Source organism: Schistocerca piceifrons, unplaced genomic scaffold (assembly GCF_021461385.2).
Source record: "Schistocerca piceifrons isolate TAMUIC-IGC-003096 unplaced genomic scaffold, iqSchPice1.1 HiC_scaffold_949, whole genome shotgun sequence".
Classification (NCBI taxonomy): Eukaryota; Metazoa; Arthropoda; class Insecta; order Orthoptera; family Acrididae; genus Schistocerca; species Schistocerca piceifrons.
The window spans coordinates 30001-37500 of record NW_025729222.1 but is presented as its reverse complement, the minus strand read 5'-3'; the positions used below and the strand labels follow the sequence as shown (position 1 = coordinate 37500).

General features: G+C 57.1%; 1 non-coding gene across 1 annotated transcript in view; it reads right to left on the bottom strand.

Annotated features, from left to right (window-relative positions):
* LOC124773220 overlaps positions 1 to 544 on the bottom strand; it is a 1909-nt gene extending 1365 nt beyond the window's left edge. Inside the window, exon 1 of the ribosomal RNA XR_007014540.1 lies at positions 1 to 544. This exon is cut by the window's left edge and continues 1365 nt beyond it. This is a non-coding gene — a ribosomal RNA (small subunit ribosomal RNA).
* Positions 545 to 7500: the final 6956 nt, after the last annotated feature.

Genomic DNA, 7500 nt, shown 5'->3' with positions numbered 1-7500 from the left:
TTAAAGTGTACTCATTCCGATTACGGGGCCTCGGATGAGTCCCGTATCGTTATTTTTCGTCACTACCTCCCCGTGCCGGGAGTGGGTAATTTGCGCGCCTGCTGCCTTCCTTGGATGTGGTAGCCGTTTCTCAGGCTCCCTCTCCGGAATCGAACCCTGATTCCCCGTTACCCGTTACAACCATGGTAGGCGCAGAACCTACCATCGACAGTTGATAAGGCAGACATTTGAAAGATGCGTCGCCGGTACGAGGACCGTGCGATCAGCCCAAAGTTATTCAGAGTCACCAAGGCAAACGGACCGGACGAGCCGACCGATTGGTTTTGATCTAATAAAAGCGTCCCTTCCATCTCTGGTCGGGACTCTGTTTGCATGTATTAGCTCTAGAATTACCACAGTTATCCAAGTAACGTGGGTACGATCTAAGGAACCATAACTGATTTAATGAGCCATTCGCGGTTTCACCTTAATGCGGCTTGTACTGAGACATGCATGGCTTAATCTTTGAGACAAGCATATGACTACTGGCAGGATCAACCAGGGAGCTGCGTCAACTAGAGCTGAGCAGCCGGCCGCCCGGGAGTGTGTCCCGGGGGCCCGCGCGAACACGCAAGCGTCCGCTCAATCATTCTGCAAACAGGAGGAGGCTGAGCTCCCCTGCACAATACACCTCGAAACCCTCTCAGGTCCCGGCGGCGCGCAGCGCCGTCCCAAGTACTTGGTCGGGTTCGAGAGAGGCGCAATCGCCCGGAGTTAGGCGAGTAGACGCTTTCGGTGCGACCACCCGTGCTCCCAACTGAGCTTGCCGCTGCCGACAGAGGCCCGGGAGCGTGCTGTCGTGGCATTGCCGGCGGGAGACAACACGCGCCACCTACGGTGACCGGCAGCTCCAACGCCAGCGCCACAGAAGGACAAAAGCCCCACTTGGGTGCCGAAGCGAACTCTCCCAGCACAGCGCACGCGCCAACACATCCGCACAGCTGCGATACAAACCACCAGCGAGAACCGCTGGGGCGACCGAGCAGCAGACGGCGTCGCGGCGCCGAGCGCCGGGCGGCAGCGCATCCTCAACGCACACAGTCCTCAATCGGACCAGCACACTGAAGATGTCCACCGCGCTTCGCACCGGGCCCGCGAGGACCTACTTTGGCCGCACGGCGCCGCGCGCAGGGTGCGCCGGCGCGCAGCTGCGACGCCTGCCGCGTCCGTCGGCCGGCGCGCCTGCCACTGGCCGCCCCCACCAGCCGGCTGTAGCGCGTGCGCCCACGCACCGCGCGGCCAGCACGCCGGGAGGCGCCCCCTCACCGGCCGGGGACGGTCCCACCCAGCCACCGCCGCGTATCGCTTCACACCCAGATGCCGTTCAGTTTCGTCGGCATGGTGGGTATCGCTGGAACAACCGGTTAGTACCTCAACCTATCGTCGCCATCACCGATTCACCCCTAGCGAGAACAACCGCACCACAACAGGTTACCATTTGTTCATTTGCGTAACTTCACCAGAAAACGCAGGCGTCCATCGCCATTTGCAACTTCCACGATTATTGCATGCCTGTGTCAGGTGTCACGCCACACTACGTCTGCCCACATACACGCAACAAAATGTGCACGCCTAGACAATACGTGGAAGGTGGCCCCCGTACGTATGCGATGTCCATTGCTCGAACGACTGTCAACCGGCCTCTGTAGCATGTCGCAGATATGGAACGCGGTGCACCATGCCATCACGGTGTGTGAGGAGAGACGACTAGGTCCGAATACATCAACAGACAGCTCATGCTGATCGCCATCCACGGCGTCCGTTCCTCCCACACGTCTCTATGGCGTACCACACTGCAATCCAGCTCTCATAGGGAGACGACACGTAGCTGCGTGCACAATATTTGCACTGTATGGTCCGCCGTTTTTGGGCGCAGTCGTTGTACGGTCACACATGTGCCACGATGTATCATTCAGTACATAAGGACGAATGTGCAGTACAGATTGTGGTTTACGCGTACGACATTAGCGGACAGTTGACACAGGCCGCACCACAACGTAGCCTGAGTACGTCGCATGCGGAGGGCATTGAACATGCAAAGTTCTCACCAACCAGCTTGCGAAGGCAGGGGGCAAGGTGGGGACGTGGGGAGGGGCGGCATGTACGTCCTGCTGCCATCCACATTACAGTGTACAGCAGGAGCATGTGGAAAGTGAGCAAGACTTGCAAGGTGTTTAACATGAAGCGATACACAGGGGAGCGGGGAGTGCGAGTAGCGAACTATATTGCGAGGGTTGCGGGTGGGCAACACTACACTAATTGAACGAGTCGTATAACAATTACAGAGCAGGTTTAGGCGACAACGTGGGTTACGTTAGGCGACAACGTGGGTTAGGTTAAGGCACGACGTGGGTTAGGTTAAGGCACGACGTGGGTTAGGTTAAGGCACGACGTGGGTTAGGTTAAGGCACGACGTGGGTTAGGTTAAGGCACGACGTGGGTTAGGTTAAGGCACGACATGGGTTAGGTTAAGGCACAACATGGGTTAGGTTAAGGCACAACATGGGTTAGGTTAAGGCACAACATGGGTTAGGTTAAGGCACAACATGGGTTAGGTTAAGGCACAACATGGGTTAGGTTAAGGCACAACATGGGTTAGGTTAAGGCACAACATGGGTTAGGTTAAGGCACAACATGGGTTAGGTTAAGGCACAACATGGGTTAGGTTAAGGCACAACATAGGTTAGGTTAAGGCACAACATAGGTTAGGTTAAGGCACAACATGGGTTAGGTTAAGGCACAACATGGGTTAGGTTAAGGCACAACATGGGTTAGGTTAAGGCACAACATGGGTTAGGTTAAGGCACAACATGGGTTAGGTTAAGGCACAACATGGGTTAGGTTAAGGCACAACATGGGTTAGGTTAAGGCACAACATGGGTTAGGTTAAGGCACAACATGGGTTAGGTTAAGGCACAACATGGGTTAGGTTAAGGCACAACATAGGTTAGGTTAAGGCACAACATAGGTTAGGTTAAGGCACAACATAGGTTAGGTTAAGGCACAACATAGGTTAGGTTAAGGCACAACATAGGTTAGGTTAAGGCACAACATAGGTTAGGTTAAGGCACAACATAGGTTAGGTTAAGGCACAACATAGGTTAGGTTAAGGCACAACATAGGTTAGGTTAAGGCACAACATAGGTTAGGTTAAGGTACAACATAGGTTAGGTTAAGGTACAACATAGGTTAGGTTAAGGTACAACATAGGTTAGGTTAAGGTACAACATAGGTTAGGTTAAGGTACAACATAGGTTAGGTTAGGTTAGGTTACACGTTGTTGTAAGGAAAGGTGTAGGGGGGGGCAGGGGCGGCAGGTTCGTTGATAGTGATTATAGTAAGTGAATGCTTGTGACATGATCAGATTTGTCACGTCAGGATGCACCTTTGGCTTATTAGAGGCGGCGCTCCAATTCTATGCTTGTGTCAGACCTGTGTCTTTGACTCATGTCATTGTTTGTGCGCTGTGACAGGAGGTACTATTGTGATGTTGGGTGCACCGTTGTATAGGACATGTGTGGGTGTTGGTGCCTGATCTGCGCAATGGTGGATGTCGAAAGGGTGGGATATTGTATTTTCCGCATGGACCTCCTGGTCTGGTTGTGATAGTGTGGATTGTGTAATGTGGCGGAGAGGATGCACTGGATGTTGTTCCATGCTGGTGCTTACATATTGTATGTGCGCCCGTTAGAAGCAGAGAGTGGTGCGTGATCAGAGTGGCTGGCTGACGTGTGGTTCCCATTGTGGGCAGACTCTTTCAGCATGTATACGGACAGTTGTATATATATTCTGTAGTTTGATGGCTCTGCATTGATTACTAATCAGCGCCGTGTGTACGGGTAATCTGGTTCCAGTCCAAAATGTTCCATCTGTGTACATTAGTGACAAAGACTCCCCTCATGCAGTGGGGCTCGGTCTGTTATAACTCTTCCGCGTAATATATTTGCCCCACGTTTTTGCGACTGCGAGTGCGAGTGCAACGCGCATGGGGACCGACATGCTGATGGCTCGGTATCGGACGCCGTACAGTGAGCAACGCGATCGCGTCTCTCGCTCGTAAGTGGTACAGGTCGCGGCTCATGTATAGGGACAGCGGGAATGTCGCATATTGGCAATAACTCTTCATGAAACGCACGTTATAGGGGTGGATTGCACTTTACGAGTGCGGGAAACGTCCGCCGTTCATCCGCTGGAGGTGCGCGTTTGGCGGTTGGGGTGGTGCACGAACGGGTGCGGGTGGAGTCATTGCCGGTCCACGGCTTCGTGCGGCAGAGCCACTGGAGATTGGGTGCTATGGTCGACAGAGGCTGCAGGCTTTGTGGGTGGCGTCGAAAGGCGGGCACTGTGGCGCCATCGCTGTCTTAATCGGCTTGGCGTCGCATAGATGGCGGTATCGTCGTTGGAGGAGGTCATGTTGCGGGAGACCTACAGATGGCGGTATGTTTTGTGGTGCGGACGTAGTGTTGTCAGATGCGCATAGATGGCGGTATTGCATGTGGTGTCGCCCTATTTTCATAGATGGCGATACTGTTTTGCCGGCATGGGTGGCGTAGTTCCGTCGGATCCCTGTAGGTGGCAGTGTGCTATGTCTACTGTCGACACCCACGTCACCACTATCTATCTATCTATGTCCTAATACCTCGCCCCCCCCCCCGCCCCTACAGACTTATCACCACACACACTAACCGCCCCGGGGACTTGCCAACGACACACCCTATCCCAAGTCTATTTTCTTGCGGAGCATCATGTGTTATTATATTTTATTTCACATCCATCGGTTAGGGGGATTGGCGTTCACCGGACGGAGGCGGGGGGGACGGCGACAACGTACCAGATCCCGCCGGGCACCGCGACCGCCGCACAGCACCCGCCCGACGCCGCCGCCTCCAAGCGACGCCCCGGCCGGTGGGCCGACATCGACCGTCCGGCACCCACCGCGGCACCCGGCGCCGGCCGCCAAAGCGATACGCTATAGCGCGGCGGTACACACGGCGCCCGGCCGGCGCCGCCTCCCCGCGCGCACGGAGGCGGCACCCATCGCAGCGCCCACGCCAACCGATACGCCCCAGTCCGCCGCACCCACTGCAGCGCCCTGGGTGCGGCGCGCCCGCCCAGACCGATACGCCCAGAGATGCGACGTGCGGAAACTGAAAGCAAGGGGGGCCCACGCGTACCCCTGCTGGCGACCAGCTCCTGGGGGTCTCGTCTCGCGACAAGACGAATCCCCCAAGCTAGGGCTGAGTCTCAACAGATCGCAGCGTGGCAACTGCTCTACCGAGTACAACACCCCGCCCGGTACCTAAGTCGTCTACAGACGATTCCGAGTCCCGACATCGAAATATAGACACCCATGGTCGACCGGTAGGGGCAGGGCGGCGCCGGGAACAGATCCCAGACAGCGCCGCCCGAGTGCCCCGTCCGGCAAACAAGTAGGGCCCGTACGGCGCGGCGCCACGTGGGTCGACCGCGCCTAGTAAAGTCACGTATTTTCGAGCCTTTCGAACCCCCAGTCCGTGCCAGTTCTGAGTTGATCGTTGAATGGCGGCCGAAGAGAATCCGCGCACCCGCGCGCCCCCGGAGGAGCACGCTAAGGCGGACGCGGCCTCGCAGCAAGGAAGATCCGTGGGAGGCCAAGGCACGGGACCGAGCTCGGATCCTGCACGCAGGTTGAAGCACCGGGGCGCGAACGCCGCGCAGGCGCGCGCATCCTGCACCGCCGACCAGCACGAGGCCGACCAACGGCGAGAGCAGACCACGCCCGCGCTAAACGCCCGCACTTACCGGCACCCCTACGGCACTCACCTCGCCCAGGCCCGGCACGTTAGCGCTGACCCACTTCCCGACCAAGCCCGACACGCCCCGATCCTCAGAGCCAATCCTTATCCCGAAGTTACGGATCCAATTTGCCGACTTCCCTTACCTACATTATTCTATCGACTAGAGGCTCTTCACCTTGGAGACCTGCTGCGGATATGGGTACGAACCGGCGCGACACCTCCACGTGGCCCTCTCCCGGATTTTCAAGGTCCGAGGGGAAGATCGGGACACCGCCGCAACTGCGGTGCTCTTCGCGTTCCAAACCCTATCTCCCTGCTAGAGGATTCCAGGGAACTCGAACGCTCATGCAGAAAAGAAAACTCTTCCCCGATCTCCCGACGGCGTCTCCGGGTCCTTTTGGGTTACCCCGACGAGCATCTCTAAAAGAGGGGCCCGACTTGTATCGGTTCCGCTGCCGGGTTCCGGAATAGGAACCGGATTCCCTTTCGCCCAACGGGGGCCAGCACAAAGCGCATCATGCTATGACGGCCCCCATCAACATCGGATTTCTCCTAGGGCTTAGGATCGACTGACTCGTGTGCAACGGCTGTTCACACGAAACCCTTCTCCGCGTCAGCCCTCCAGGGCCTCGCTGGAGTATTTGCTACTACCACCAAGATCTGCACCGACGGCGGCTCCAGGCAGGCTCACGCCCAGACCCTTCTGCGCCCACCGCCGCGACCCTCCTACTCGTCAGGGCTTCGCGGCCGGCCGCAAGGACCGGCCATGACTGCCAGACTGACGGCCGAGTATAGGCACGACGCTTCAGCGCCATCCATTTTCAGGGCTAGTTGCTTCGGCAGGTGAGTTGTTACACACTCCTTAGCGGATTCCGACTTCCATGGCCACCGTCCTGCTGTCTTAAGCAACCAACGCCTTTCATGGTTTCCCATGAGCGTCGATTCGGGCGCCTTAACTCGGCGTTTGGTTCATCCCACAGCGCCAGTTCTGCTTACCAAAAGTGGCCCACTTGGCACTCCGATCCGAGTCGTTTGCTCGCGGCTTCAGCATATCAAGCAAGCCGGAGATCTCACCCATTTAAAGTTTGAGAATAGGTTGAGGTCGTTTCGGCCCCAAGGCCTCTAATCATTCGCTTTACCGGATGAGACTCGTACGAGCACCAGCTATCCTGAGGGAAACTTCGGAGGGAACCAGCTACTAGATGGTTCGATTAGTCTTTCGCCCCTATACCCAGCTCCGACGATCGATTTGCACGTCAGAATCGCTACGGACCTCCATCAGGGTTTCCCCTGACTTCGTCCTGGCCAGGCATAGTTCACCATCTTTCGGGTCCCAACGTGTACGCTCTAGGTGCGCCTCACCTCGCAATGAGGACGAGACGCCCCGGGAGTGCGGAGGCCGCCGCCCCGTGAAGGGCGGGGAAGCCCCATCCTCCCTCGGCCCGCGCAAGGCGAGACCTTCACTTTCATTACGCCTTTAGGTTTCGTACAGCCCAATGACTCGCGCACATGTTAGACTCCTTGGTCCGTGTTTCAAGACGGGTCGTGAAATTGTCCAAAGCTGAAGCGCCGCTGACGGGAGCGATTATTCCGCCCGAGAGCATCCCGAGCCAACAGCGGCGCGGGTCCGGGGCCGGGCCAGGTAGGTCCGTCATCCGGGAAGAACCGCGCGCGCTTGCCGGGA